Source organism: Delphinapterus leucas, chromosome 13 (genome assembly GCF_059928025.1).
Source record: "Delphinapterus leucas isolate spDelLeu-1000000601 "Yukka" chromosome 13, BTC_Dleu_Yukka2, whole genome shotgun sequence".
Lineage (NCBI taxonomy): Eukaryota > Metazoa > Chordata > Mammalia > Artiodactyla > Monodontidae > Delphinapterus > Delphinapterus leucas.
Genome location: NC_143141.1, coordinates 64,304,743 through 64,315,160, shown reverse-complemented (window position 1 = coordinate 64,315,160; position 10,418 = coordinate 64,304,743). Strand labels below are relative to the sequence as shown.

Genomic DNA, 10,418 nt, shown 5'->3' with positions numbered 1-10,418 from the left:
GTAAGTACTAAAATCAACAAAAAATCAATTCAGCAATCAATACAAACCAATTCCGATAGTAAACACTTACATAGTCCTTACTGTGCTAGGTACCATTCTAAGAATTTTATATGTAGTGGTTCATTTAATCTTCACAACAATCCTGTGAGGTAGGTACTGTTTTTAGCATCCCAGTTTAGAGATGAGGAATCCAGGGAAGGGAAAATTGAGGTAACTCATCTAGGTTGTAGAGCTAATGAATAGCAGAGATAGGATTTTACCTCAGGCATTCTAGGACACCATACTCTCCCACCCCTGTAAGTCATCTAAACTGGGACGATTAGAGAATGAAACGAAAACAGAGATGCTGGTGATTATACTATCACAACAAACATAAACTAAGACTTGAATTAGGCAAGTGAGATAAATAGTCACCATTATTTAAGGGAGGTTGAGTAGGAAGCTGGCTTGAAAATCTCCTGTACATGTGAGGATATTGCTGGGGAATGTAGTGGCTCCGTGGTGACCACCACAGAAATGCATCATGCACAGCTCCTCTGTACTCCCTTCTTCTCCAAATCCAGACTGGAGTCCAGCAGGCATGGAATTGAATAATTCCATTTATTAAACTGAAATCGATGTCTCTAGAGCTCCTATCTTCTGATTATGGGTTCTCTTTGTAGGAGTGATGGAGAGAGAAACTGTGCATTTATTCCTGGAGGTCTTAGGCACTCCCACACACAGTATGCTCAAGGGAGAGGACACAGAGATTGGACACAGGCTCTCAGGGTTGTTCTTGCCCAGATGGATTTCCAGCGTTTTTGTACCAAGGGTCATTTTGCGCCCTCCTTTGCATCAGTGAAGCAGAGAAGTTCTGTCATGTGAGTCTGTGGGGAGAAAGGGAGAATGGGACTTGGGAACTAGATAAAGAATATGTTAATTACCTTCTCCTCTTTGAAGCGCTTCTCACCCTTCCTCTCTCTGTGTCTCCCACTGGTTCCCATAGTTCATTTTATATGCTTTTTAGAAATTATAATACAGAAAACTGTATTTTAATTGGGGAAACATAACACAGTGATAATAGTTCGTGGATTCCATAGCCATTAAGTACTCATCAATGAGATGACCTTGGGCAAGTAGCCTTAATCTTGGCTATTCTATCTGTAAAATGAGGATGAAAATTTACCTACCTCCTAGAGTTGTTATGAAGATTAATTGAATTAATTCATAGGAAGTCCATAGAACATCCTCTTCTCCTCTTCCTACTTTTTTCTTCTTCCAATGAGACAGAGACTGTGTTTTGTTCTGTGTTTATTTATGTGTTTACTTCTCCCATGCCAACACAGAGTATGGTACAGAGTGCACTCACTACAGCATTACTGAAAGAATGAAAGGAAGCACGGATGAACAAATTAACAAACAGGAGATCAATTCCAGACCTAAGATGATATTTAATTGAGTTTCAATGACTCAAAGTCTAAAAATATTCAATATACAGCCCTCCAGCAATATCCAGGTCATTTGTTCTCTATCTACAGAAGATGCACTTTAAGTGAACTACAAGGTCAACTGAATGTCTTTGGGGACTCTGGGCTGGCATTATAAAAAGTGTTGAGAACCCACGGTCAGCAATGAACAATCTTTGTGCAGCACCAGTGGGATCCTTTGAATGCCTCCACACCCGTCTTATGAAAGAAGCAGGTGGAACTGTTTTATTCATGTTGAAAACAAAATGACCAGAAATGGCATAAAGCAACACACGTGCTCCTAAAATGAAATCAGTGACATATATACAGCCATCTGCAATCCATTTAAAAATCCAGAGCCCAGGAAGAATCTAGTTCAGGGAAGGAAAAGGAACAAAAATTATAGCAGGCAGCCCAAGGAAATTGACCTTATAAATGCTAGTTCACAGAGGTCAGAAAACCCAACAGGGACAGAACACAGCTATGAGGATTGTTCTCAGGAGGTGGCAAATTTACCACATCTCCTGGTAATGCTTATTTTCCTGATGTGCAACTCTGTGAATTCCTTGAGGGTGGGGACTGTGCTTTAGTATTCTCTACCTGTGCTTTTAAATTATAAACACAGATCCCCTGAGGACCTCCACATGCAGTAGAATGACTGTTACATAGTAGGTGTTTACAAAGTATCTGTTGAGAAAATGAATGAGTGATTCAAACAAATGCATAAGTGAGTGATTAACTCATCAGAACAACTCATCAGAGCCCTCACCTTGCTCCTGACCTTTGGAGATTAAGAAATTTGAGGAATTGTGAATGGACAAATAGATAGAAGTCAAGATACCTTCTAGATTGATGGGTCCTGCTCTAGGCCATTTGTGTATCTTCTTTGGAGAAATATCTATTCAAATCTTTGCCCATTTTTAAATTGGGTTATTTGTTTTTACATTACTGAGTTGTAAAAGTTCTTTATATATTCTGATTAGAAGTCCCTTGCTAGATTTATGTCAGATACATTTATATTTTCTAATGTTTTCTCCCATTCTATGGGTTATCTTTTTTATTATCTTGATGGTGTCCTTCAGAGCACAAAGTTTTTATCTTAATGAAGTCTAATTTATTTATTTATTTTTTGTCACTTGTGATTTTGGTGCCATATCTAACAAACCATTCCCTAGCCAAGGTCACAATTTACTTCTGTGTTTTCTTCTAAGAACTTTATAGTTTAGGTCTTACATTTAGGTCTACAAAGGATTTTGAGTTAAGCCTTGTATATGGTATGAGGAAGGAGTCCAGATTCATACTTTAACATGTGGAAATCCAGTTGCCCCAGCACCATTTGTTGAAAAGACTACACTTTCCCTATTGAATTGTCTTGACACCTTTCTTGTGATGGTTAAATTTTATGTGCCAGCTTGCCGTGGCTATGGTGTCGAGTCACTACAAACACTAGTGTAGGTGTTACTGTGAAAGTACTTTATAGATGTGATTAACATACACAGTCAGTTGACTTTAAGTTGGTAAGATAATACCTTTGATAATGTGGGTGGGCCTCATCCAATCAGTTGAAAGCCTTAACAGCAAAAATGGAAGTTGGAGAAGAAGGAATTCTGCCTCCAGACTATAACACAGAAATCTTGCCTATGTTTTCAGCCTGCTGGCCTGCCCTACAAATTTCAAATGTGCCATCTCCCACACTGCATGAACCAATTCCTTAAAATAAATCTCTTTACTTACATGTACATATATCCTATTGGTTCTGTTTTTCTGAGGAAACCTGATTGATACACCTGTCAAAATCCAATTGACCGTAGATGTAAGGATTTATTTCTGGACTGTCGATTCTGTTTCATTGATCTATATAGCTACACTTATCCCAGTGTTGGTTACTGTAACTATATAGCAAATTTTGAAATCAGGAAGTATGATTCCACCAACTTTATTCCTCTTTCTTCAAAATTGTTTTGTTTATTCTGGATACTCTGCATTTCCATATGTGTTTTAGGATTAGTTTACCAATTTCTATAAAAAAGGCAGCTGAGGTTTTGATAGGGGTTGAAACTGTAGACCAATTTGGGAATTACTGCCATTTTAACAATATTGAGTCTTCCAATTCGTGAACATGGAATGTGTTTCCATTTATTTAGGTCTTTAATTTCTTCAACAATGTTTTGTAGTTCTCAGAGTACAAATCTTGCACTGCTTTTATTAAATGTATTCCTAAATATTTTATTTTTTTTGTGCTATCTTAAATGGATTTATTTTCTTAATTTCATTTATGGATTGTTCATTGCTAGTATAGAGAAGTAAAATTGATTTTTGTGTATGTGATTTTTTGTACAATTGATTTCGTATCCTGAAAATTTGCTGAATTCATTTATTCTAGTAGTGTGTGTGTGTCTATTCCTTAGGATTGTCCATATACAAGATCATGTCATCTGTGAATAGAGATAGTTTTACTTTCTTTCTGACTTGGATGACTGTTATTTCTTTTTTTGCCTAATTGCCCTGGCTAGAACTTCCAGTACAAAGTTGAGTAGAAGTGGCAAGAGCAGATATCCTTGTCTTTTTCCCAATCTTAGCGGGAAAACTTTCAGTCTTCTACTGTTACTATGATGTTAGTCAGCTATAGGGTTTTTTGGGTAGATTCTCTTTATCAGGCTGAGAAATTTCCATCCTATTTCTAATTTGTTAAGTGTTTCTATCATGAAAGGGTATTGGATTTTTTCAAATGATTTTTCTGCATATACTGAGATAATCATGTGGGTTTTATCCTTTATTCTATTGATAAAACACATAACACAGATTGACTTTTGTGTGTTGAATCACCCTTGCATTCCTGGGATAGATCCCACTTTGTCATGGTGTATAATCTTTTTTATATATTTACACATACACACACACACTTCACTCTCTCTCTCTCTCTCTCTCAATGTAAAAAGCATTGTGTTTAAAGCATTCAGCAATAAAAAAAAATAAAGCCACCAACTAAACTAAAAAGAAAACAAAGCAAAACAAAAAAATTCCTTACAGAGATAACTTTGTAAGTTGAAGATGTTTTTGTAACTTTAAGAAATTAGTATCTCTAGAATGTTTTCCAAAACAGTTCATTGGAGTTGACCAAAACCCCCAAATAATTAGTTCATTCATACGAATCAAACCTCATTACGTAAGCAGATTTCAGTGTGTTCACAGGACATCTCTGGATTCCTGCCACATTTCTCAAATATCCCATCCTTTCTTCCTTGTTACCTGCCCTCCCATTTATTGCTTCCAGAGCCCTGGGGAGTAGAGGCTGTAGGTGATGGTGCTGGGTTGGTGGGCAAGGCAGACATGCTTGACTATCCTCACAAATGCAGCATTTTAGGGAAAGCCAGACCAGCAAGTAGAGACAGGAGTGACCCAGGCATTATGTTTGTTTGGTTAACTCAGCTGCTAATCATAGGCTTGCTGCCTATGGGGTCAGAGATCCCTTAAATCATGCAGTTCCTCAGCCTTAGGCCAAGCTACTGCAGAACAGGACTAGATGATCATTTTCACTTTGGATTAACAGTTGCTGACTGGTTTTCACAATTGTCTTAAATGTGCATTTGTATTCTTGTAGTATTTTGTAAGGACTTCATTTAGAGTGGAATAGCTAAATGTACAGAGAAATGGAGGGCTGTTACAAAATCTTGGTCAAGGGCAAGGGACTTCAACTAGCATGTAAAATTCCCATAATATGTGCCTTTTAAATGTGTATCAGAGGAGATGGCTTCACAGGACTCCTGCCTCTGCTCATTATCACCTGGATGTAGTTATATGCTCACCACCAAGAAGAAAGTCTTCCTTACCTCTGACCAGCCTTTTCCTCTTGTTCTATCATCAGAGGAGATGGAGAACAGCTGCTCTTTTTTATGGCCTCGCAGTTAATTTAATTTATATCTGCTGCAAACGTGATTTCTTAAAACTTAATAGTACATTTCAGTTTGGCATGTAGAAAGGGCCCTCTGCCTCGCCCCAGTCATTCCCAATAGATGTGTTTTATTGCCTTAATATATGTTTTTGTCTCTGTTGTTGTTGCTTGCTTTTTTTTTTTTTTAATAGTGTGATTTTATTTTTATGACCACATTCTTCCTAGGAATTCTCTGGGCATGTGGCATTCCAAAATTTTACTAATTTAATGACCTGTCCCACAGACAGATAGATGATCTCCAAAAGATAATGAAATGAAAGTCTAAAGGGTGCTGCATGGTCTCAAAGTTAGCAAAGACTCAGGTGTTGTTATGGCAGCTCCTCGAAGATGGTGTGGTTGGGGCTCATGGACAAAGGTCTGCGGGCTACTGCTGATATTTTACATAAGAGAGAATTGTCTCAGAGGGAGAACTTGGAATGAAATGAAGTCTCTCTTTCCCTTGTTGACTTAAAAAAAACGCACAACGTAAAAGCTGTGAGTTGAGTCTATTCAGGGTCTTACTGAGGACTGTAGCCTGGGAGACAGCCTCTCAGTAGCTCTGAGAAACTGTTCCAAAGAGGTAAGAGGGGGAGGTCAGTATATATGTGATTTTGGCAAAGGGGGTACATGCAACCAAGCACACCTCAGTAGAAGGTTGCTGCCAGTCATCAGGAATAGACATCTCAGTTAATGGTTTTAGTGCTTTTTCAAATATGGGGAGATGCAAGAATCCAAGTTCATAAAAATTTTCTCCTGAGAATATCTAACTATCTGAAGGCCTGTTCTGCCATTTCTCTCAGAGCACAGAGTGTCTCGCTCCTGATCTCCTCTCTGACCTCCTTTCAGGGGGTGTTAAAGGTCAATGGCAGCAATGGCTAATGACTCAATCCTTGTAGAGCCAGATGTCAGTCAATCTTCTTTAGTCAGCACCCTTTAGAAGTCTTTATACCCTGGCCAAATGATGGAGAAGTCTTTTGCAAGGATGGTCTGGTGCCTTCTGCCCACTGGTGTCTGACCTGTGGCCCTGAGGGCAGGCATGAAGAATTTAGAAACAGGCCTATGATTCCTCCAGAGGAAGTTGCATGAAGTGTAAGCCATGGGGCTAGAGTTTCTCCTGCCCTGTGGATGTATGGCCTCACATGAGGATGAGAGAATGCAACAGCAGATTTCCTTGGGGTGAAAGAGCCGCCACTGCTTGCCTGCAGTGTCTCACCCTTTCAACTGATGCAAATCAGGGTACTGCCTTGCATAGCAAGGTTTTCATTCCAGTCCATCCCCTAGTTCTCTATGGGCTTAGAGGCATTCCTTACTGATCCAAACAATCCCAGAGCTGATCAGGATTGTCTCCAGGAGTTTTACAAATATGAGAAAAGAGGTCAGATATCGAAGCAGGTGCTTTAGTTTACATTGTAAATTCAACTTCCTTTCTTCTTGGAAGTGACATCAATTACTTATTCTCTAGCAGAATCCACTCTATTTTTAAAAGAAGAGCAGGTAAGAAGGATCTAAAGAGCTTCCTGAAGGATTTCTTTTGTCCATTATCAAATTCCTTGGAAAACATGAGTTTTTCCAAAAACCTGTTATTTCACAAAGGAACTCTCCAAAAATTGACCCATTTCAGTGGCAGATTTGCACAATGTATCGTCAATAACTACCCTGGTGTGCTGAGCTCCACTGCCTGGATTCTAATCCTGACTCCACCACTCCTACCTGCGTGACTTTGGGCAAATTACTTAACCTCTCTAGGCTTCAGATTAACAATACCTACCTAAATGCACACGTATCTCTTAGAACGATGCCTGGCAAGTGGTGAGTGCTCAGACTAACATGGGCCACAGCGGTAGTGATGGGGATGCATGCTAGGTGCTTTACTAGGCTCTTTGGATATAGTCTACCCTGACAGATACCCTCCTTTTACTGGGACAGTAAGGCTCAAAGAGAATAAGTAATCCACCCAAAGGCATAAAGTTAGCGGGTGGCAGGGCAGGGATTCAAACCCAGGTCTTTCTAACCCAACTCTGGAGCTCTTTTCTTTATTGTGCTACCATGTTACCGGACCAAATCAGCATATGCATTAGGACAATTCTTTACAGTGTCTACTGAAAAAAAATGCACAACCTAAAAGTTGAGAATTATGTTTTATTCAGTGGACAAACTGAGGACTTAAGCCCAAGAGACAGCTCTCAGGTAGTTCTGAGAAACTGTTCTGAAGAAGTAAGGGAGGAGTTGGGATATATAAGAGTTTTTGCTCAAAAAACAGGTGGTCTACCTAGAGGGGTGAGGTAGGGAGGGGGGGAGGGAGACGCAAGAGGGAGGGGATATGGGGATGTATGTATATGTATAGCTGATTCACTTTGTTATACAGCAGCAACTAATACACCATTGTAAAGCAATTATACTCCAATAAAGATGTTAAAACAAACAAACAAACAGGTGGTCTGAACATCAGATTACTGTTGAAAAGAAAAAACAGACATCTCAAGTTAATGAATTTAACACTTTTCTAGTATGGGAAGATGTAAGAGTCTGGGCTCATTGAAATCATTCCTTTGATATGCTACATAACTATCTAGGGCCAGTGTCTTGGTTTTTTTCATCCTGAAGCCCCTTAGGGTGCACAGTCAAGGCAGCCGCAGTGGCTGATGGCTTGATGGCCGCAGCATCCTTTGTTTACTGATATGGCATGGGACATTCTTGGTCCACAACCGTTTATAAACAATTTCACAAATATTGCTTGTAATCACTTAGACTTCACACAAATCCATAGGTTTGGATTACGAGCATCACAATTAACAGATGAGATAATGGATTCAGATAAAATGAAACTGGCCTGAGTTTACCCAGCTGACAGGTGTGGACAGGAACCCTTGACTTCTGGCTCAGCCCCTCATTTCTGCCCACATCACTCCACCTAAGGAACAGCTCCTTTCTGAAGTCTACTGTGGCTTTCCGCTTCCAGTCTGAGTTCCTTTCCTTGACCCTCAAGATACCGTCTGCTCCTTCAAGTCATGCTTTCATTTTTCTTCAAAACCCTGGCCAGGAATTCCCTCTTCCAGGAAGTGTTTGCTGATTTAACTTTAGCTGGTCTGCTCACCAAGTGTTCTACATGGATCCTCTGCCCTTGCCTTACTGCCCTTGACAAGTTTTTCTCACAACTGCCCTGTGAAGAAGGCACTATTATTACCTAGCTCACAGAGTTGAGATTCAATCCAGTCTGTTTTTAGAGACCCTGTTCTTAAATACTCAAGTGTTGCTGCCTCCTTACCCCCAATGTGTGAACCATTAGATGGCAACTCAGTGGCTCTGTATAGCCATGCAGGGAAAAAGCCACTTCTGAGACATTCAGTTCCTGATTGAAGTAGTGGTGGCTCTTCACCAGAGCTCCTTGAAGTTCTTTTCAAAGTAAGTCAATAAATAGCTGCAGTTATTCGTGAGAACAGGTATAATGCATAATTTGGCTCAGTTCTAAAGAAAATAGGTGGTCTGCATGGCTAGCTTGGAAACTGGTGGACTGGGTTGTATTTGATCAGCTGGAAACTACAGACAAGAGACCAACCCTACATATAGAAGGCACCCAATAAATATGTACTTATTGAGTGCACTTATCAAACCTTTACTGAGCACCATCTAAATGCTAAACTCAATACCAAGCACCATGGATACAGTGGTGAATGAGAGACAAAAATCTCTGGCCTCCTGAAACTTACATCCTATTAGCTGAGCCAAACTAAAAATTAAATATTTAATATTACATCTAATAGTAATACCTGCTATTCTTCAGAAAAATAAAACATGATGAGGAGATAGATAGAGATATAGTGGGGATATCGTGATGACTGTAATTTATGCAGTGGCCAAAAATGCAAGTGGCCTCTTTGAGCATAATTCTGGAGACAGTTTATGGAAAAAAGAAATTCTGGAAAAAAGTTATTGTTCACATCCCTACACTTAAATTTCAGGTAATTATATTAACTTTGTTGGGCTATTGGAAGGATTACCTGGGATAATATATGCACAAGCTTGAGCAGCATTACTGGCATAAAGTAAACATTTGATAAGCAGAGGCGACAATTAGTGTGATTGTTGTGGTGGAGGTGGTGATGGTGGTGAAGTCACTACTTTTTTGTTTATTTGGTTTTTTAAAAAATATTTATTTATTTGTTTAGCTGTGCCGGGTCTTAGTTATGGCATGTAGGATCTTTCAGTTGCGGCACGTGGGATCTTTAGTTGCGGCATGTGGGATCTAGTTCCCTGACCAGGGATCGAACCCGGGCCCCCTGCAATGGAAGGGTGGAGGCTGGACCACCAGGGAAGTCCCAACTAACTAGTTGTGAGGCCAGGCGACTTTGGGGCTTAACTTAGAGAAGTTAGGGAGATGAAGGACCAGGAAAGCTCTTGCCACAAAGATGACAAAGAAACCACTGTCATAGGAGGAAAAGAGGATATTGAGGTTACACTGGGAGGCAAGAAACAAACAAACAAACAAGCAAACAAAACAAAAAGAGACTCTAGAGATTTTGAGATAGAGAAAAGCAGAGCAAATGGAATGGAGAAGAAAGGTGATGGATGCAATTAAAATGTAGATAAACGTCATGAGAATTCAGATCTAAATCTTAAACCTGGTGTGTGGATGACACTTATGCCCTCTCCTGCACTCTGTAATGCAAATTTGCCAAATGCAATTGGAAAAGTACAAAGTGAGTTTTGGTTAAAGATCATGGTGTGTAGACATTAATTCTCTCTCTTCCCTTCCTCAAAAATCTCAAAAAGAATAAAAAATGGAGACAATATTTTAGTTGCCAATGAAATAAGTATATGACTGCAATTTTAAACCACAAACTATGTAGCAAACCTGCTAAATGCTGTGAAATCTGGCCCCAAAATGGGGAAGAACACTGACAACTAACAACATATCCTCAGACCTTGGGCAAGAGGGACATTTCCCCAAGAGCAAATGAGGCTACCCTGAAATGCCCAACCAAGGATTCTTTAAGTGATATAAGATTCAGGGGCACAGAGAGCCACAGCCAAAGAGAACTGTC

The 10,418-nt window shown here is 39.7% G+C and overlaps 1 long non-coding RNA gene across 3 annotated transcripts in view; it reads left to right on the top strand.

Moving 5' to 3' along the window:
* The window catches only part of LOC149747775 (uncharacterized), an 89,453-nt gene that overhangs the window by 30,646 nt on the left and 48,389 nt on the right, over nt 1-10,418 (top strand). The gene's annotated exons all lie outside the window — the stretch shown is intronic.